Source organism: Triturus cristatus, chromosome 6 (assembly GCF_964204655.1).
Source record: "Triturus cristatus chromosome 6, aTriCri1.1, whole genome shotgun sequence".
In the NCBI taxonomy this organism is placed as follows: Eukaryota; Metazoa; Chordata; class Amphibia; order Caudata; family Salamandridae; genus Triturus; species Triturus cristatus.
The window spans coordinates 322167995-322191007 of NC_140589.1; the positions used below are offsets into that span (position 1 = coordinate 322167995).

The following is a 23013-nucleotide window of genomic DNA, read 5'->3' on the forward strand; positions in this document are numbered from 1 at the left end:
TCGACAGGCAACCTCTACCCAATATCTCGGAGATGTTGACAGCTATGGGTGGAGGTGTGATTTTTAGTGTCATTGATATGTCAGCAGCATACTATCAAATTGACCTTGATGAAGGATCAAGGCACCTTACTTCGTTCGTTACGCCACTTGGTGCGTTTCGTTATCGCAGGATATCATTTGGTTTGGCGTCTGCCTCTGCAGTATTTCAGAGAGTTATGGAAAGAGTATTTGCCAATATGAAAAACGTCTTATGTTTTCAAGATGATGTATTGATAGTTGAAAACAATAGTGATCATCATGATGAAGTGCTTCATAATGTTTTAAAACGTATGGAAAGTCATGGCTTAACGATAAAAAGAGAGAAGTGTCAATTAAAAAAAGTAGTGTATCTTATCTAGGGCACGAGATATCCTTAGAAGGGATAAAACCAAAAAAAAGTATTGTTTCAGCTATTACAAATGCTCCCATTCCTCTTAGCAAAGATCAACTCAAATCTGTTTTAGGATTAGCTGAATACTGTTCTAAGTTTGTAAATGGATTCACGGAAATTGTTGAACCGTTAAGGTTGTTAATGAAGAATGGAGTCACCTTTGAATGGGCACTTCAATGTAAATGCTAGGACTTTCATCACCACTGATGCAAGTGCTGTGGGAATTGGGGCTGTTTTATCCCAAATATATGATTGGGTAGACAGAATCATTGGATTTGCCTCTAGAAGGCTCCAAGGAGCTGAGGTATCATACTCAGTGATTGAAAAAGAAGCCCTAGCACGCTGTTGGGGCATCAAGCATTTTAGGTATTTTGTGTGGGGATTGCCTTTTAAAGTCCGTACGGATCATAAACCATTGGTGCATCTGTTTAGAGGGGGAAGAGGTCTTGAAGGGAATGTAACCCCCAGGATTTCTAGGTGGATATTGTCTGTGCTTGAATATAATTTTGAGATGGAGTACATGAAGGGATTAAAGAATGTAGTTGCAGATTGTTTATCCAGAATGCCTGTGGATGTAGTTGAAGAAGATTTGAGCGATAGTGTGGAGGCAATCGAATGTAGTGAGGAACAAGCTTTTGATAAAGAGGAATGGAATTCTGCCATGTTGAATGATGGAACTCTTCAAGAAATTATGAAGTGTGTATCAAATGGTTGGAATGAGGTTAGCAGTCAGGATGCACGTTTTAGAAGCTATTGTAACGTGGAGAGTGAATTGAGTGTGTCTGAAGGTAAGTTGTGGAGAAGAAGTAATTTAGTACCACCAGTTGGTTTGAGGAGCAAGATAATGAACATAGCTCATGAAGGGCACTTGGGGAGAAACATGACTAAGAGACGGATCCGTCAATCTTTCTGGTGGCCAGGGATGGACAGAGACATAGAAGAGGGTGTTAAAGAATGTCATGCATGTGCGAGAAGTGATAAAACAAAGATAGTGAGGCAACCTCCACTAGCTTGCGTGGAATTCCCAAAACGTCCTTGGGAGAGATTAGCAATAGATTTTCTTGGTCCGATATCTAGACTTGGTTCACGTAACAAATTTTTCATGGTTCTTGTAGATTATCATTCTAAGTGGTTTGTTGTGGAATCTACTGACTGCATTGATACAGAAAGAGTGATTGGATTTATGGAAAGGACTTTTATGAATGAGGGAATACCTAAGGTCCTTGTATCGGACAATGGAGTTCAATTGGTCTCTAGAAGAATGAAGGATTTCCTTTGCAAATTGGGTGTTATCCACGAGAGGGTTGCTATATTCAGACCGCAAGCGAATGGGTTGGTTGAAAGAATTAACCGGTTGTTAATGGATAATATCCTAGTTTCATTAACTAATGGATTGTCGTGGTCTGAGGAACTTAAGAAGTTAGTGTGGTCTTATAGAGTGACGCCACACTCAGTTACGGGTGTTTCTCCATGTGTTTCCCTCAAGGGACGTGAGCCTGGTGTAAAGGAAGTTCCTGGATGGCTTAAAGATAAAGAATGTGTGTGGGTCAACCGTGCTGCAGTTAGAAAGAGCGAGGAGGAACAACAAGAGAGCGCAGCGAATAGTTATAATATGAGAAAGGGGGTGAGAGACACTGATATAAAAGTTGATGATTGGGTTGTTGTGAGGAGAGGTGGCATTGTGATTAAAGGGGAAAGCAAATTCACCCAACCTGTACAAGTAAAAGCAGTTAAAAGAAATGTCCTTATTTTAGCAGATGGATCTCCTTGGAGTTCTGGAAATGTTTCTAAATGTCAAACTCCTTGAATTGTTGCAAAAAATGTATTACTATTTTTATGTTCCTTATGTTAGTTGTATTTGTCATCTAAATTGTATTTTATGTAGGGGGGAAGATGTGTGGGGATTTCTTTAAGATAGAATGTTAAGTTGGTTGCTAGAATAGAATGTTGTCCTATGAAGTGAAGTTAGTCTGAAGAAACTGCTGAAGCAAGCTGGAGGTATCTGTTACTTTCTACTGCTGATAATAAAGACCATCAACCTTACCGCTGCGTTGGATGAATCTTTACACTAAGAATCGGGGAGGTTCTGCTTAATTTTAAGGAAGCTATGGTAACTCCCTTCTGAAGAAATTAGGGGCAGACCCTAAAACCCTGAAGAACTATCGGCCCACATCTAGGCTCTCCTTCCTAGAAACAATAGTGGAAGAACATGTACTCAGCACTCTCTCCCTATTCTTAGAAGAACATCGGCTGCTTCACGCGCGGCAGGCGGGCTTCAGGGCTCACCATTGTACGTAATTGGTGATGCTCTCAGTGCTGGATGAACTGAGGCTAGCAGCGCATAAGAAGCAGCTTTGGTGCTGATCCTACTGGATCTCACAGCCGTTTTGACACGGTGGACCATGCACAGTTGCTGAACCGTATTCAAAAACAGGGAATCATAGATGTGGCTTTTAAGTGGATTTCCTCTTTTATGAAGGATCGGACACAAAAGGTTCAGCTGGGTGGCCATGTATCCAGCAAAGAAGCACTGTTATGTGGAGTCCCCGCTGTCCCCACTGCTTTTTAACCATTACCTCCAACCACTGGTGGCAGCACCAGCTCAAATGGACTACCAAGTGTTCAGTTATGCGGATGACATAACTGACACAAGCACAGTTTAGAGCACAGGACATCCTCCTGTTCACTAATAACTGGTTGACTGCTAACCTGCTTAAAGTAAATCCAGACAACACTGAGGTCCTATTAGTCTCCACAGGTGGCAACCCCTGGTCAAACTCTCCTGGCCACAAGAGTTAGGTGTCACCCCTACACCGGCGCCCGATGTAAAGAGCCTAGGCATTAAACTGGATAGTAAGCGGACACTGACAAACAGGTGATGACAGTGGTAGGGAATTGCGTAGGCATTCTGAGGCAACTTCGGAAATTGGTACCCCTTTTATCCTTCTCAACTATGCGAACTGTGGTGACGGCACTGATTGTGTTGTGAATGGACTACGGTAATACGCTATATATTGGGCTACAGGACAAGTGGCTAAGTAAACTGCAGGTAATTGTGAACAATGCAGCAAGACTTATTTTTAATCTCCCAAGGCACTCACATGTCACACTGTTACTGCAACAACTGCATTGCATCCCAATTAAGCAGAGGAGGAGGTTTAAGGGCCTGTGTATAGCACATACTGCCCTGTACGGAGCGGCACCAGATTACATCAAAGACCGTCTAAACAAAGATGAGCCGGGACGATGCCTACGTTCGTCCAAGGCAAGTCTGTTGTCTTGCCCACGGTTTGCAAAAGCTACCATGGGCGGACAAGCCTTTTCAGTTTTGATTCCCGAGCTATTGAATAAGCTGCCGGAGATTTGCAGGGGACGCCACTCTCCTTCCATTTAGGAAAAAGTTGAAAACCTTTTTATTCACACAGGCTTTTGGAAAAGATCCGCTCTAGCAGAGTGGTACTGTGCAGATAACTTCTGAGGTTGTTACAGTTCTCTCACACGCACTAAGAGACCATTGGTGATTATGCCCTACACAAATGAGATCTAACATAACAAAACATTTATGTGACAATCTTTCTGTGAAAAGCTTTTTTTCTACCACATAAAGTTTAAATGTCAGTAGTGAATTGTGCAGACATTTCAGAGTATATCGGAATTTGGAATGTGCAAATAGAGTAATAGTTTTGTAATTCTGAAGTGTGGTGAAAACAAACATTTTAATACTATCAAAACAAATCAATAAACTAGGTGATTACATTTCCACACAGTATCGTTTGTGCGCTGCATACTTTTATCAGTTAAACGGTATGTCAGTGCGTATGTGAAGCTCTTTTCAACTGTAAATATGTTCTCTGTAATGGGAGTGCGCTACCACACCATGCATACTACACTTTAGGCCGCTCCATGCCATTGCACTCCACTCTGCACCACTCCACGCTATTGGACTCTACACCACTTCACTCTATGCCTCACTTCTCTACTGGTACGCCTCTACTTTGTCCATGCCCTCTGTGCCTGCGCCACTGCCCTCTGTGCCACTCCAGAGTAGAACACCCCACTCTAAACCGCCACGCCACCCTGTGCCGCGCCACCCTGTGCCGCGCCACCCTGTGCCGCGCCACCCTGTGCCGCGCCACTCTGCGCCGCGCCACTCTGCGCCGCGCCACTCTGCGCCGCGCCACCCTTCAGACTGCGCCGCGCCACCCTTCAGTCTGCGCCGCGCCACCCTTCACTCTCCGCCGCGCCACCCTTCACTCTCCGCCGCGCCACCCTTCACTCTCCGCCGCGCCACCCTTCACTCTCCGCCGCGCCACCCTTCACTCTCCGCCGCGCAACCCTTCACTCTCCGCCGCGCAACCCTTCACTCTCCGCCGCGCAACCCTTCACTCTCCGCCGCGTAACCCTTCACTCTCCGCCGCGTAACCCTTCACTCTCCGCCGCGTAACCCTTCACTCTCCGCCGCGTAACCCTTCACTCTCCGCCGCGTAACCCTTCACTCTCCGCCGCGTAACCCTTCACTCTCCGCCGCGTAACCCTTCACTCTCCGCCGCGTAACCCTTCACTCTCCGCCGCGTAACCCTTCACTCTCCGCCGCGTAACCCTTCACTCTCCGCCGCGTAACCCTTCACTCTCCGCCGCGTAACCCTTCACTCTCCGCCGCGTAACCCTTCACTCTCCGCCGCGTAACCCTTCACTCTCCGCCGCGTAACCCTTCACTCTCCGCCGCGTAACCCTTCACTCTCCGCCGCGTAACCCTTCACTCTCCGCCGCGTAACCCTTCACTCTCCGCCGCGTAACCCTTCACTCTCCGCCGCGTAACCCTTCACTCTCCGCCGCTTTACCCTTCACTCTCCGCCGCTTTACCCTTCACTCTCCGCCGCTTTACCCTTCACTCTCCGCCGCTTTACCCTTCACTCTCCGCCGCTTTACCCTTCACTCTCCGCCGCTTTACCCTTCACTCTCCGCCGCTTTACCCTTCACTCTCCGCCGCTTTACCCTTCACTCTCCGCCGCTTTACCCTTCACTCCATGCCGCTTTACTCTACTCTGAAACACCGGTTCGCGCACACGTTCTGGTTACTTGCCTGTTGCTGTAGAATATGGAGCCAGATTACAGAACAATGGTACTACCTAATTTTGGAGTGTAAATATTCTTATGAAGAGGAAAATTACAACTGTTAAACTAGTCTATAAAGATACTGAGGACTTAATCAGGTTACAAAACGACCGGACGTTATGGAGTGATATGACATAAGCACTTGTGTCAGCCAGCGGCTTATACACCAAATGACGAAACACGTGTTGGCTACAGGATCGCCTCAAGTGGTTACCTGATTCATTTGAAGATAACTGAATTCATGTGAAGAAGAAGGAATAAAAGACGAAGAAAGAACACTCTGTTTTGTACTGACCTCTTTTTGGACATTAGTTGCTCAGGGGTTATATTTTTTTGTTTAAGTTGAGGACCACTGTTCATTTATGATTTGCATGAGGGTACACATAGGTTTGCGCAACTGATAAACTTGCCACACAGTGTCTGTACAATGCTTACTGGGCCACATGGTCTACAAGAGCAATAACGTGTAGGTTAGTCTAAACCATCCTTTTTTCTCTGGAGATCTGTGTCCCAAGCCTTGATTAGTTGAACGCAGAATATTCACCGACCAAATGCTGGTGATGATTTTGTGCTTTGGGTCGATGATTATTCTACGTTCCACTAATCAAATCCTTCTTTGAATATACTGACTGGACTGATACTCTCATATAAATGGTGATGACCAACGCATATAAAGAGAAAATGCTATCAGAACTATTTTAAACTGGGCGAAGAGACCAAGTGATTTGCAGGACTGCGCACAGAAATTGCCATAACTCTGACAAAGTCGGTATGAATGGTTTGGCCCAGCTGACCGATCTAAAACTTTAAAGAAAAATAAAAGAAGAATTTACCACATGAATGCGTGCCTCCTTTGCTATATTACTTATGTCTCTTCTACTAAATTGGCATTGAAAAGAGAACACGCCACTATCATTGCTTACTGAATATCCCTTAATTGGGACTGATATTTTTGTAATACAAGCGCTTCTGTTCCCATCTGTTTTTCTCTTTATTAATGTACCCCATTATTAAGTGGTCCAGTGTTCCCATACATGGATTTCTTAGGTGTGGGAATACCAGACCTGATTTTACAAGCTGACAAATCCAGCCAGTAAAGTCTCTTGATTTCGGGCTGCAAACCTATTCCTACCCCTGGCCCAGCCTGACACACTCCCATGGCACAGGAGGAGCCCTGGCGCCCTGCTCCTTACAATACCAGCTTCAGTTTACCACCTCTTCAGAGCAGGTGGTAAGTGGAAGCGGATTCATCCAAGTAATGTGTACACCATATTCAGATTTAGACCAGGTAATTCACTCCAACACTATCCATGCTGTCATCTAATCTCTGTAGCACAACTTTGGTACTAATAGGATAACAAAGGTATTATCCTTGCATTTTTCATTTCACCGAGACACTACCCCTGCACTTATGCAATTACCAATGCTCTACCTATGTACTCATGCAAGGCATTTCTGTTGCATTCAACCTTTTACACAAGGCACTACCCATGTACTCATCTAAGCAACCAGACATTAGCCATGCACTAATAAAGTAACTCTGGGACTACCTATGCACTCATCCTATCACGGAGGTACTACCCATGCACTCATGGAATCAGACAGGCACTACTCTTGCACTCTAGCATTCACTTCGGTAGTACCCATGTACTCATCCATTCACTCAGGCACTACCCATGCACTCATCTAATAACTCAGGCATTACTCTCGCACTCCTACTTGCACTCATTCATCAAATGATCCAGACATTAACCTTCCACCAAACCGTCCACTCAGGCACTACTCATGCACTTATCCATTCACTCAGGCAGTACCCTTAAACTCATGCTGTGCAGTCAACACTGAGGGGAGCACAAATTGTGCACTGCATGTACCATGATGCAAAGGAGAAAACTTTTCTGGGTTTTGATGTAGTGTCTGGCCATACCTTTTTCCCTGCCCAAACTGTTTTTCATGACCTCCTCTACCATTTATCATACATTCCTAATGTTCCTTTTTGTAAAGTTGCAATTCAGCCCATTGATTACACTTTATCCGGCCCCAGCCAGAGATTACGGCTCAAGCGGGAGAGTACGCTCCTGGTGTGGAGAGTACGCTCCGGGTGCGGAAATTCCGGCCAGAGTGCGGACGTAAAGTTAGGAGTCGTAAGTGCATTCTGTGAATACCAAAAATCGTAAGTGCCTTCTGTGAATACCAAAAGTAGTAAGTTTAGGATTTTGTCTCAGATTAGTTCTGTGAATCTGCCCCCTAGTCTTTTGAGAATTCGTATTTTACCTGCATTAAAGTCAGAGAGCTCCTTTGCAAAAGTTTCAAACCTATTTAGAGGAAAAAATGCATTTACTGATTTTCTAAAAATGTAAGCAGTTGATTAAGGGAATGGTCAGATGTGTGTTTGAGAAGAAGAATGTGGGAAAAAAATCCCAAGAAGCAATAGGGGTATAAAATAAATGTTGGGCTTTGTGTTTTACCAAAAGTGACGACCGGAGGCCACACTTGCTTCAAAAAAAGCAAAATGCTGTTACTAGCAGTGTAAGAGGCTGGCTTAGTATATGGTGCACACTTAAGTAAGTGAAGCACCCTGCACTTATCCAGACAACCCTTATGGTGATTTTAGTGGTCTTAGAAAACCTTAGAAAGCTCTTGAAGTGGTAGCTGTGGAGAGCAGCCTTAAGGCTTAGTCCAGAAGGAGTGTTAAGCAGCTTGTTTCACCAGTACTAATCAAGTAATGTAGGTGAAACAAAAAAGAACTACACAGTGTAGTAATAGTAATATTTACTAAACACTCTCACTAACCTATTGGTATATCTCCCACCCAGAGATATAAACACAATACACCAAATATGTTAAAAAGAGAACTGGTAAGTAGCACAAATACACAGTGGTCTCCAGGGGAAGATCAAACCATATACCGATAAAGTGGAATGCGAACTCCGACCGAAATTGAGACTTGACTTAGAAGAGCTGGGGACCCAAGGAATCACCCAAGGTAAGTACCCAGGAATCCCACGGGGGCTGTGTGCAGAGTGGAAACACAGCTGCATACTCAGTGCAAGTCAGTGGGGAAGTTGTGGTTGCAGTTTTGCAGAAGGACCCTTTCCAGAGTACCCTGAAGAAACCCCGTAGAAAACAGAAGGTTGAAGAGTCACCCCACCTGTGGATACCCCAGGAACCACGATACCTACACCAGGGAAGCTGGGTGCATAGTTGCGAAGTGATGTCAGAAACCACCGTGGACCCAATGGAGTACTTCAGTGATGATGCCGCTGGCAAAGAAGGTGAAAGAGTCGGGTGGAATCCAAGGGTGGATTCTTGAAGAGGAGTACCTGCAAACCGAGGGGACAGAGTCTATGCCACTCAGGAGTGACCAGGAGGCACAGAAGACCAATGATCATCAATAACGGAAGATGCAAGAGGATCGATGGTTACCTTGTTGCTGCAGCTGTGAGGACCAGGCAACACTGTGGAAGACCAGGAGCCCTTCACTAGCTGTCCCTCGTCGGAAGTTGAGAACCAGGGGGTCGGTGTCCGGGGTGGAGCACCAACAAGCCTTGGCAGCATCAACACATTTGGGAAACGAAGAAGGTGCAGTGTCGGGACCAGCAAGGTCCAAGGGACTTGCTAAGTGCAGGAGAGTCAGAGCAGGCCCCGAGCAAGCAGGGGAGCCCACAGGAGCCAAAGAAGACCTGCAAGAGTACCTCGAGTAGCTCAACAAAGATGCAGTCCCATGGTGCAGAGGATGCGGTGAGGACGAAGATCTTGGCAGGAAGAGATGCTGGAGGCTGGAGCTTCACGAAGCCCGAAGATCTCTGGAGAAGAGTCGACAAGCCTTGGCAACGACAAGTCGGCGCGGTGCACACGGGTGCTGTTCCATTAGTTCCGACGAGGGATACTGGCCTCGGACTCGGTGAAAAGACAGTATAGTCCTCGAGGAAGTTGCAGAACCACCACCTGTGTTGCTAGGCCTTTCAAAGTCCGGAAGATGTCAGGAGCAGCAGACCTATCGACTCTGTTGCGGTGCTTGCAGATGCAGAGGAGTGACTCCTTTACGCCAAGGAAGATTTCTTCGGTGTCTTTGATGCCCACAGGCCTGGAGAAGAACCTGGATGAAGCACAGACACATACGACGCAGAAGCCTGGCAGGGGGACGAGACCATGAGCAGCAGGAGTCTTCCCAGATGCTATCGGTTCCCAAAGCGAAGTCCGAAGTTCCCATACGGTAGAAGTGGAATTTGTTTCGGACCTGAATCTTGTTCCGTGACTAATCTCAAAAGCCACCCACAAGTAAGCCTTTAAGTACCCAAAGGAAAGGGTTGCGACGATTCAGGGGTCCCTCGCAGGGGAGTGGCTGGAAACAGGGGAGGATACTCCATGTCCCTTGTCCAGTTTCGCACCAGAGCAGTAACCAACGGCTCCCTGAACTGATTTTAACTGGAGTATGCAAGGAAGGCACTAAATGTGCCCTACAGTGCAGTTTGGTGGCGTTGGCAAGTGCCCCTACCCCAGCATAATACACTAAGTCCTGTCTGAGAAGTGGTCACACTGCCTGTGACAGGAAACGTATTGTTCTACCTTCCCCTGCTCGAGCCTGGCTCAGTAGCAAGAGGGCAGAATTGTGTCTATGGTTGGCAGTAGCACTAGCTTGCTGTTACACCTGAAAGGCTGGCACCGGGAATGGGGGGGGGGGTGTTCTTGGGGAGCCCCCCAGTACATGGGGTCCTACATCCAACACTGGAATCGGTGTTGGGCTAGGATTCCAACATGGTTGATACAGTTTTCGGTGCAGCCAATATATAGTTAGACATCTCGTAATTGACTTAATGTCCACTCTATGTATAACATTGCTGTCTGCACAACGTCCGGAGAATTGACTCCTGGGTTTGTAGGGGGTGGTGCTCATGCAGGGTACCCTCACACTTCTAACCAAACACCCTGCCTTCAGGATTGAAAGGCCCACCTTTGGGGTGACTTATAGGTTTTAAGTGCTGTGACCTCAGATATAAGGAAAGGTATATCTGTTGTGAGTGGTGCTAGCACCAGCTCACTCAGGCTGCAATGGCAGGCCTGTAGTCACAATTTGAGTCATCTCTCATGGGTGACATAATCTATGCTGCAGCCCACGGGAGACCCCTGGTGTACCTATACCCTGGGTACCTTAGTGCCATATACTAGGTACTTGGCAGGGTATACCAGTAGCCAATTAGGAAGGTACCAAAGTACTTGCCATAGTCCAATTTAGGGAGAGAGCATAGTTACTGGGGTCTTGATTAGCAGGATCCCAGTCAGATTAGCCAAAAAACACCAGGAAAAAGTGGGTGTAACCATGAAAGCAGATCCTACTTTCCTACAAGCAGTCTTCTCATGCCCGCACGTACAGGATAAGTAGGGCCAAGTCCTTCACCTTGCAGGCTGGGGCACTCTGGTGCTTAAAATCAGAGTTCTTGTAGGGTGACCAGAGTCCTTGTTCCAGGGAGTTGGGGGAGAGCTTCTCCTCAGCTTCTCTGCCAGAGGACCAGGTTTTTTTTCTTTTTCCCTCTCCCTCTCCCAAGACCAATGATGATCTGATCTCCAGAACGTTGGAGCCCCATGAAATAGTAGTACATGTGTAGTTGCTGGTACAGGGCCTGGGGCCTATTCCTGTACTATGCCCCACATCGCTATAAAGCACTGTTACCATCTTATGGTAAGAGCAATCTAATGAATCACTATTCCATAGGGTTTGTTTTTGTAAACTGGCAATAGACTTTCTATTGCAAGAGAACTGCTTGCAAGTGTTTGTTAAAATTGATGCGCCTCCCCTGCATACCAGTAGGAAACCCATCTAAACTTCTTCTGTTTCTCTGTGACTGTCTGACTAACTGAAACTACCCAGGCAGTTGGCCAGTCCCATTTAAAAGGGAGGCCCACACTAACCCTTAGTATAAGCATGGAATCTTCACTGGTTCCTACCACTGCCCAGTGGCCATTTGATTTTCAAGCCGCTTTTCCCCACTCACATTCTTCAGAAAACAATTCTCCCCATCTTCCTATTAGTGATGCTCCTGCATCTAAGCTCTCCTCCAAAGACCCTTTATGAGGGCCATTATACATTTTTACCACGTCAGCTTTAAGTGAAGAAAGCTTAATCTTAAGCAGTATTGGTAAAGCAGGCTTCAGCTTGTTCACTGTCGGAAATCCAATCGTCCTTATACTAACCCACATAATAATAATAATCCACATTTGTAAAGCGCAAATAATCACCCGTAAGGGTCTCTAGGCGCTGGGGGCCGTCAGGAAGATTAAGCAAGCTATTGCCCAGAGTCACATGGTGCTGGGCTAATCTGCCGCCAGCGATCGAACCGTGATCCCCAGATTAAGGAGTCAGTCGCCCTGGTCGTGGCGCCACACCTCTTCCACATAGCCTTGCACACACGAAGGAACCTTAGGTTTTTCAACATGGCAAAATCAGCTTACTTTGTGCCGCTTTCACCCACTTTAGTTTGGAGCTGCAATTTTATCTGTGCAACCGTGCTTATAGAATCCCTCATGGAGAGGGTGTAAATCCACACTGTGGCTCACGCAACACCAAACACTTATGATGGTGGTGCATTTTCGTATTACCGTAACCATGTTGGAACCCAATATGCCAGTAAGAATTAATCATTGGTATCTTGTTTAAAGCGAAGAACACGTGCCCATAACAAGCTGTTTAGCCGTCTTTTCTTGCCCAAAATCTAGCATGCCATCAAATCCAGTAAAAGCAAAGGGGGAACCGCTCCAAGAGATGTGGTTTGCTACAGGTGGTGATCGGAAGAATTGTTTAGTGGATAATCATTTAGCCTGTACTACAGTGAAACGTGACAGAACGGTGGAGATGGAAAGGGATCATTCCAGAACCACTACGATTAGCTGGGAAACCGTTTCAGGCTGTCAAGACGGAGTATAGAATTTTGCGGATGATGGTCTTGATAAAATGTGGTAGAAGAGAAAAACGGTTGAGAGGAGACTACAAAATAAATGTGTACTGAAGTGTATGAAAAGTGGGGAAGAGTGATGCTAAAGATAAAAAGTATGATCGTGTTTTTTTTGTTTTGTTCCTAAGCTGAGGCAGCTGCATGTTACTAACACTGCAAGCTCAGGAAATAAAACCAGCATTTGCAATGCAAATAGGTCTCGGATGTGTGAGTTACAGCTATTGACATTGTAAATGGCAATGTTTTTTTTTGTTTTTTTTTGAGTGAATGTATGTAGTGTGCACAATCCCTTGGAAAGGTCCTGCACTTCGAAAATAAATATATTGAAAAAGACGCAAAGTGTGGATTGTGTCAAAAGTTGCTTGGCACGCACCTCAGTGGTGAAGTGTTGCCACACATGCACACTGTGGTGCTTTACTAATGCAAAACTCATTAATAAAAGTAGTGCTTCCAGACTAACCAATGCAATCGGTGCATGTGAATCCGAATCCCGGCTTCTCTTTCATTTTCTAGACTATTTGACTCACTCTCCTGCATCTTCGTTATCCTCCAAACACTGGGAGCAGTGCTTAATTTGTAAAATATGAAGTGCAGGTGCTCAAAAGTTTTTTGGAGGCCACACAACTTTTATCTTGCACCACCCACTTCCTCCACTTTTTCCACCCACTGTGGGTGACATTACCTGCTGTGACCGTCACTCACTCCACCACCACAGTGCACATTATGCCTTTGCAAAAGGTTACTTCCATACCCGCACGCCCAATATAAACGCAACTTTGCAACTCTAGGTCACATCACATGAAACATAATCTTAAGACCACTAAATTGCAGGAATGTGCAGAAAGTTGTTGCTGCTGGAATGTGGGGCTGGCTCTTTAAGCAGGAACCAAGCAAGACTGTTGGTGCTGCTTCAGCTGTACTCGGATGCATGCTGAGTAAGGGGCCAGGCTGTAATGTGTTGAGCATGGGACTCTGCAACACTTGAGGCTGACGCACTCCTTCTCGGAGGTGGGGGCACTGCAGGCTGACAAAAAGCCCTCTTAAAATATCCCATGAAAGAACACCTGAGGCTGGGACAGAGCACCCCTGGATTGTTGGTACACTTGGAGCTGGCGTAATCCTCTTCCTGTGAACAAAGAAAGTGAGCACACCTGATGGAACCATTGCCCAATCGTGGGTGTGGGGGCCAGCCCTGGATCTCTATCACTCTTTCTTTGGGACCACCTCAAAGCTATTGAGGATTCATTGCTTGAGAGTAAGCATGCTGGGAATTGCAGGCATATGCTTATACCAGGCAAATGAAACTACATGTCTCAGCATGCATCATTATTGAATGAAAGCTTTCATCGTGTGGCATTCTCACCAGTGAAATGCAGCAGTCGGCTTATGTCAGAGTGTGGTCATGGTGATATAAGAAGTAAACACACCAGCTGGAGTGTTTTATTGGTTTTTTACCTGTCCAGTCACGTGCTACTCACTATAGACCAGTAAGTGTCACTAGTACCTTCTCCAGTCTTATTTAAATTATTTTTGGCACTAGGTTAGTACCCTTCAATTTCCGGTGCTCTGCAGCAGTTCAAAGAAATTCTTAAAGAGTCTCATTTCTCAAATGGGTGTAATTTTTTATATTTATGGGTTTCCATCCTCTTCATGCTTGATTTTCCTCACAAGAAAGTGTCACTCCTAGTTGAAAAATGTCACTGATAATTACACTGAAATCTTGAAAACGTCACACATAACAAGCAACCTGAAACCATGGCAAGTATGACTTCGCTTAGTTTAATTCTAAAATAAACAACACACAATCGTTCTGTTCTCTTCAGTTACGAGAGAGAAGTTATTTCTTTCTTATGACCTTTTTATTCAAGATAACTAAGGACGCGTTGATTCCAGGCAGTCGGTCAGATTAAGCAACCCAGAGAAATGCAACTGAACATCTTGTCCAAACAACACCCCGCCCAGCCCCCCATCAGAATAAATACGCTGTGTTCTTCTTACAGGAGTTTGTTCAGGGTCAGTGTTTACTGTTTTGTCTGATCTCTGATGGATTCCGGGGACCGGAGGCACGCACCCAGATACAAATTTGCGTTTGTTGGTTTGGCATGTATGCCACGCTACGGCACCGCCACCCAAGGGTGACATCATTATTCATGACCATGTATGGTGGCATGGCAACGGCTACGATACTAGTAGTTACTTTAATTAACTTCTTCTGTACTACTGCTGCTGCTTAATCACTGTGTTACTGTTTTTTACAATTACACTAACAATCAAGTGAAACTTTAACGGTGCGGGCTGGTCACACTGATTGCAGTGTACTGCCACTGCTTTAGGCTGCTGCGTGCGCAGTGCAGCTTTTAAGTTGACTGATTGGGCCTACCCTGCCAGCCAGGGCCTGCCTTGCACTCACCTGGTGCTGTTACTGGTGGTGGCCAGACAGTATAAACTAGTACTCCGTGTCCGTGACCGTCTCACTGGCAGTGGCGGGCGCGCGCCTACTCCTCAACGCCAAACAAATGAAATAATGGAACCGCAACAACGTGGTCCGGCTGGGCCAGTCGCGCTTGCTTGCCGCCTGTTTGCTGCCTGTTTCTGAGACTTTCATGAAGAACCGACCGAACAGTTCGGTTCTTGAACCACTGAACTCCGGCCGCGCTGAACCACCCACGATGACTCTGTATGTGGTGGGGTGCAGGCGTGGGTATGCTGGGGCATGGCGTGGCAGTGCAGCAAATGCGCGCAAAATGAATATAAAAAAATCTGCGCTCACTGCCTACTCCTCAAGGGCAAGGTCCAGGTTGCGCACACGCCCACTGACCTTAGTGGAACGGCCGTGAACCTCAACGATGATGACTTGGTGGGGTGCGGTCGCATCGCGTGCGTGTATGCTGGGGCGTGGCAATGCAGCGAATGCGCGCTCAATGAATCTGTGCACGCTGCCTGCTGCTGCACACAGCCCCAACCCCCACAGATGACCAAAATCCAGCCCAGCTCCCAGTGTGCCGCCCACTGGGCCGGCAACACTTAATTAAGGGCCGCGGCTGCTGGGCCGCCAGTGCCGCTGCATGATCAACAGCATTTTAGAATGGTTGGATTGAGAATAACTTGAAGAGTCAAACACTTGGTTCAACACATTACTGGAACACTCTGTGCCACTGCCCAGTCCACTAGCAGCGTAGTGAGGTGAATTACTATTAAATCAATTGTTGTGCAGCAATGCGTGTAGACCTGGCCCTGATAATTAAGTTCCGTGCTAAGCACCGGCACAAATTAGGCACTGACTGGGAGGCAATGAAGTTTGCCAAGGGGGCGGGGAGCAGGGGTGCTTTGGGGGGTACATGAAAATGTATTCTTTGCCTAGTTGTCAAAGGTCGCCCGGTGCTATTAGTTAAGTGTGCCGATTTCATTAAGATATTAGGAGTACTTTACTCATATCTATGAGAAAATCGACATTAACTAAACAAAATGGCAGAATGCGTGCCAGTTTTCACATCATCCAAAGTGGGTTACCTAACCCCAAAGCCCCGAGTTGTTAAATGACCCAAAGAAGGGAGTGTTTTACAGTTGAGCAAATGTGTCCAAATGTACTTTTGGTTGTGCCATGGAATGATCATCCAATGAGGTACTCGATGAGCAGGCATTTAACTACACTTTCAAAACGTACGGTATTGTGGCTGTTTGTTTGTACACAACCACCTCTCTGAATGTGTTTATTAACACAGAGCTTCATCTACCAGACAGTGCTCACAGAGGGGCGACTAAAGCACAGAACAAAATGTATTCTTTTATCCTGAGTGTGAAGGCACCCGGAAGGCTTGGGTGCCCGCCCGGAGAGGCTAGGTATCCCAGCGCTTCTACAGACTCTGCTGTGCTCCGCTGCACCAGCAGGGCACAGCTCAGAATCTGCCGCTTCTGCTAAGAATAGGTGAGGGGGATGAGGTTTGGGCTTGCAGGAGTTGCCGGTAGATTTCCAGGTCATTGAAAGTGATGATTCTGACATGAGGCAATGGAGACTGACTTTGTCTGCACCAGTCTATTTCTCTACCATCTACCGGACTCACTGTCATGTATCCATTCATCTCTCTGTTAGAGGTGCGCGAGCCAATATATTAAGTAACAGGTAGAGCCAGCCGGAGATGAGCCAAGCGAATACGAGCCAGTGGCCGAGCCTTGAAAATGATCGGCATGTTAATACCGATCATGTTAATTGTAAACATGATGTAAATGTGCGATAATCTGTTCAGATTTCAAAAAAGTGCATTTCTTTAGCGCGTCACCTCAGTACACAAGATTATAGCACTGAATTGAGAGGAAGGTATTAAAAGTGCTCGTTTTAAGCATGAGTTAAAACACTGCTGCTCCTCCTGCCCGACAAAAATGCCATTTGTGAGGCGTCAGTTGGCATGCATACCCCGAATGTTGCTTAGAATCTTATTACATTTAGAGTAACATTAAAATCTAGTTCATTAAACACGAGAAGTTTTTGTACAGCACGCATCCTGAACTTGCATATTTCAAGGTGGCAATAATAAAAATGAAAACGGAAGTGCCGGGAGGCAAGAAAACACGAATGGGAGTGTGGGGCGAGGTGGGGGGGGTGCTGTGTAGAATGAAAAGTCAGACTGAGGGGGGGGGGGTGGGGTGGGGAGACAGGGAAGAAAATAGTGCTAGGAGTAAAGGGGCCAATAGCTGTGGAAGGATACAAATGATGACTGAGGAGGGACTAACAAGCCTGAAACCAATCGGAAGGCAGCATTTAAGACAAAGCCAATGGGCAGAGAGTGGGTGGAGCTTCCACGAAGCTTCCAAACTACAGTATATACTGCATGTCTCGCAAAGCTATGGCAGCGCATTCAAGCCGCAACGCTAGGCGAGACCTAAAAAGGCAGCCTCCAGGTTTGGGAAATGAACAACGGGGCACTGAGATGGGAGGCACAGAAAGACACTGTCTGCACCGATACATTGCACAAATAAGTGAGTATTTGTGTCATTTGAGTTAGCACATTAAAGCTAAACCTGTTTACCCAATCATGTCTGGTGTGGGTATGTGTGGTCTTCAGATTTTACCATTTTGGTCTCCACTTAAATATGGGCAGAGTGGTCAAGGTGCCCAGAAAGGCATCCAGAATTGGTCTGATCAGACCAATATGAGAGGGTTAAAGATTTGTATGTGGTGGTTCATTATGAAAAGCTAGTCCATGGTAGAGCACTGACATGAAGGATTTAAGGAGGAATTTTCAACTACCTTCTTTTCTCAGTCGAGGTTAAAATCTGTCAGGAAGATGTTATTATGAGGTAAGATGAATTCCTCAGTATTTTAATCCTCAGAACTATGAATAAATGTCTTGCTGCCAGATTGGTGTTTCAACATCAGTGGTTTAAGTGTTAGCATTTTAATCTCCACACTGGTCCATTGTAGCCAGGAACAGTTGAAGTTGATCATTTAGTTTGAAATCTTTCATTGATGTGCGTTGAACGAGGTGTAATAGTGGCATAGGAGAGCACCGGGTTGTTCGAGAGTACTTCTTCGACAGAGAGAGTAGGGTTTTCTGACTTTTGTTTCCTCAAAGGCAGATGCTTCAGGTTGCTATCAAGCTGTTTGTTTCAGGGAGTCTACGCAACATTTGTGCTCTTTTAGTAAGTGCCTATATTGAAATATATGCTTACTAATTACCTCTCGTGAATCAGCCCATAGTAGTCAAGTCTTTCTATGGTAAGTCCATTTGTGTGCTGCTATTTTGTTCCAGAAAGGTTATTTGACAAGGAGGTTATTCTGAGCACATTGGTGGCTTCAGGGGGAGATATGGGTTCTGTCCATGACAGTATTTCAGTCTGTGTTGCGGTGGGAGGGGCTTTACTCTGGGTTGTGGTCAACCTTCCAGCAATACCTCTCCTGGCCTGCAAAGTGCTGCGTGATCGCAGTGGGATGTGATTGCTTTATGTTGACACTATAAACCAGGGAATATTTTTGAGAGGAAGAACCCCCCAGCCCCCTGTCCCTTTGAGCCATGGGGCCATCCTCATATAGAGACCGATAATAGTCAAGGAATACTGTTTATATCATACGGAGTATGCTTGAGGCGCGCCTTTGTGTCCTGAATTTGCATAGTGAATTCCACCCCCCCCCCGATCTGAACCCACAAGCCATGCCAGCAGTCGCCCAATTTTGTCAGCCTCATATGCTACCGTTCCAGGTATTTCCTATAATTAGTCTTTTAGCCGCTCCACGTGTGCAGCATGATTCTCTCTTTTTAGCTGGTAGTGTGCATTAGTCTGAATTGATGACTACTGCTCTCTTCAACTGTCTATGGTAATGCTCCTTTGTTGTCCATTCCCTCTCCATCGTCCGAACTCCCACCTGTGCCCCAATACAGCTGCCTCTGAAGGTATTGAATGTCTCCCATTCGACACCCGGGAGGGGCGCTGCACCCTGGTTCTCTTAAAAATAGATAACTACCTGCCTCTGCTCCTCTCAGAAAGCCTCGTCCAAGAGCAGAGCACTCTGGCACCAGGGGATAGGGCCTGCCCCACTGCATGTGTATCCACAAAGGATTGTGGTGTGACCTTGTCGACCCGGATATTCTGCGTGTAGGACCTTTGGGGTCGGCAGTCTGGAGGCCATTAACCTATCCAATCGGACATGCAGGTCAAGAGGCACAGAAGGAAAGGAGTACTCCCTCTGGTTGGCATGACCCATCCTCCATACATCTTTATTATTATTATCATCATTATTATTCATTTATTGAGTGAAACTATCACCCAACGGGAATCTTGGCGCTAGTAACTTATCAGAATAGAGGAGGTTCTGTGAGTAGTTACAGATGAATAGTTTGGTAAAATGTAATTTCTGAGGAAAAAGCCAGGTTTTCAAGTTTTTCATATCACTCAACAGATTGGAATCTGTTCTTAGAGAGAGCGGTAGATTATTTCACAGTTGAGCTGCTTTGACTTGGAAAGCCCTGCCTCCAAGTTTCTTTTTGAAAGAGGGTACATATACCAGACAAGCATAGTATGATCTTAAAGTACATGTGGGAATAGGGACCAACTTTCTGTTGTAAAGACCTAGGTCCCTTGCCATTTAATGCTCTAGGCATTCTGCATAGTCTTAAAAATGCACCTTTCCTTCACTGGAAGCCAATGAAGTTCTTTCACCGGCATCCATCACCCGAATCCTTTGAAGTCGTTTGAGCAGATAGTCTGGATTTCCTATAACCAATGAGTTACAGTAGTCCAATGTGCTCTGTACAGTATCCTGTACGATTAACTTCCTAGAATTCTGTGGAAGCATAGGGACAATTTTCTTCAGTTTTTTAAGAAGTCCATGGAATACAGCTACTTTTTTATTGACGTGATCCTCCATTGAGAGTCTATCATCAATTTAAACTCCAGGATTTTGGTACAGAATGTGCTATTTCTAAATCTGAATGCTTGGGCCACGGGCAGAAGTTAGCTGGGAGCTGCGGTTGTGGATTCCCTGGCAACCAGTAAAAAATTTTTTTTTTCTCTGTTGGATTTGAATGTGTTGTCGTTAAGCTATTTGGCCATCTCTTTCAGACAGACATGATTGTTTAGATGATTTAGGTCTTATTTATCCAGTGATGATATTGAATATCAGCTGCATAATTTACAAATGATATCCCAAAGGACTTGATAAAAGTCCACAATGGCCTTAAGTAAACGTTGAACAAAATGTGGCTCAGGGCCTTAGCTCATGACAAATTTCTTTGTACTCAGATGCAAACCTTGGGAAGAGATATTGCTTGCCATTTTCCCGGTAGGTAAGATTCAAACCATTTAAGGAGTGTACCTCCTATCCCGATCTCTTTTAAACCTGTGAGCAAAATTTGGTACTTGAGTGTCGAAGGCGGCTCACAGGTCCTGCAAGAAAAAGTACCGCCATTCGACCACAGTCAACTTTAATCCTTAGTTCATCAGTAGCTAAAACTAATGCCGTCTCTGTCCCGTGTGCCGGCCAGAAATCCATCTGTTCCAGTTCCCGCAAATTGTTCTGTTCAAGAAAGCCCACCAAGATCTTGGTAAGATACTTTAAACTCCTGTCTTGGAGCCATTTAGTAAATAGCTGGCCACAGGGGACGAGGGCAAGGGTGGGTGTGAATGATCGAACCTCACATCAATTACGCGGTTAAGATCACTCCCCAGAAGCTGCTGCACCAGCTGCCTACTTTGCCATCAGTTGTTCAAAGAAAGCAGCTTGATCAGTAGTGGGGGGCACACCGACTACCCAGGACCTCATCCTGACTGTCCAACCTCACAGTAACCAGGACATACCTTCCTTCTGGGTCCTTATCAACCTACACTACTTGAAAGGGGACCCCTGGCCTCATCCACATCAGAATGCCCCTAGCATAGGAGGAATAGCCAGTAACTTACACCTGACCCCTCCAGCATTTGTGAAATTTGAGAACCTCATGTGGTGTCAAATGAGTTTCTTTTTGGACCCCTCCTCTTTAAGTAGGCATCACCCATAAATCTCTTAATCATCGACCCCAGTCCTCTGGCATTCCATGTCCAGATTGTGCATTTTGTGATGATCATCCTGGCATCTGCAGGTATATTTTACCCCGTCTAGGGCCCTCGAAGCGCTCCCCCGGGCCTGTATTGGCTAGCTGTATGTGGACATGTAAGCAAACTGCATGGAAGGTCTACCCAATCGATCCCGTGTGGTGAATCTGTATAACAATTCCCCCAACTCCTAATCCCATCACTGCTAGAATGCGGCTCTGTACTTCAGCGCCAAGAAACCTTTCTGTGTATATGCGCTATACAAATAACTTGTAACATAACAATCCCCAGGACTGGAAGCAACAGCCACCCGTCCATTACCAGTTCTTATAGAAGGTGAATAACTTGTATACTTCTCTACACAATGTGGGAGAAGGAGTGGAGGGTCTGCGTGAACCACCAAATGTGTCCATACTCTCCCATCCAACCACCCATCTCCTGTTTTCATTTCAATTGATTGCTATTGCCCAGTCCCTGGCCCTCACAGTGTACATTTGGGCCATGAATGTTGTCCACATACTATGTCCCAGGTCTCGGCACAGGGTTGTCCCCCACAGTTACCGCAGAGAGATGAAGATGACCACAGCTCTTGCCTTCTGTGTCACAAGTCTTCCGCAATGGATGATGTGAGGGCAGGTTAATCCATTGTTTCGGACTCATTTGAGTCAGCCCTGGAATCCTCCAGGGTTGTCTATTTTTTACCTCCGTGCCCCCCAGGATCTATTGCCAGCGCCCCCTTGGTCACGGTCTTTACATAGGAGACCAGAACAGATCAAACCAGAGACCATGCTAAGCCAGTATGGTGTTCACAAGGTCCTGGTTTGATCTCTCCCTACTGCGGGTGCTAGGCACAGCCAAGTGGGGTACCAATTTTGTCTGGACAAGTATGGGAAATATCCTACCACCCAGAGTCCAGAATGTTCTCTTCTAGAAATGTGAGGATAATGTTTGTTATTTTTGGTTGCCAAATGTACTCGTTTGAATGTCAATGGGGGTAACACAACTTCATGGGATCCAGTCAAGGCACACCATTCTGGACTCCTCTGAGTGTCTAGTTTTCATATTTGTCTGGGATCGGTAGGTTTCCCTGGGTGGCGGCTAAGCACAGGTCCAAAAATCACAGCTTACTACATAAAAAAAAAGGGTTGGTTTTAAGTGTAAGAATTTGATCAGTCCAAATTGCTTTTTGGGGACTTTACTGTCATGGGCGCTGGCCTCACCCACACAACTGGGATACTGTTTTATTAGTACAAGTTTCGGAACTCTTAGTGGTAAGAAATATGTGGATATCCACAGTTTCTGGAACTTTCTCTCAGAAATGTTATGAAAATATGTGTTTTTGCATATGTTAGATACTGTGAGTAAAGAAAGTTAGGAGTCCATACATGTGAGACTTTCTTGGGTGTCTAATTTTTAGAAATGGCTGGGTTTGGTGGGTAGGTAGGTTTACCTGGGTGGCAGCTGAGCCCTATCCCCAAATCCACAGCTTCCCACTGTAGAAAAAACACATTTTTTGATTTTGCTTGGTGAAATGCAGTGTTTTCATATTGCGTTTTGCATTGCTTTCCGTCTTTGCCTCTAGGCCCAGCCACTCAAGTGTGGTACTGTTTTTATCGGGAAACATGGACACAGAATAGTAGAACATTTTTTATTACCTGTTGACTTTCTCCGCATTTTTAGCTTGCAAGTGTAAGCTAGTGTGCAAGAAAGATGACAATTTGCAAAATGTTTCCTGGCTCACATGGTCGTATGGGAAACCCCAAATTCAGACATCCACAAACGACCACTGTTCCTAAACTCCGTGTCTTCTGCACATTTCAGAAATTCATAAATTTTGTTCATGCCCATTTGTCATTCATTATATATTCCCAAATTAATTGAAAAATCACTATGAGCTGCAGCTCGGTTGTTGGGTCTAGATATTTCATGTTTTTAGAGAACCCACAAGCTATCTATATCTATGGCCAGAATGGTGTATTGGACGTAGCAATAGAT

General features: G+C 45.8%; 1 protein-coding gene across 4 annotated transcripts in view; it reads left to right on the forward strand.

Moving 5' to 3' along the window:
- The window catches only part of E2F6 (E2F transcription factor 6), a 228407-nt gene that overhangs the window by 68587 nt on the left and 136807 nt on the right, over positions 1-23013 (forward strand). The gene's annotated exons all lie outside the window — the stretch shown is intronic.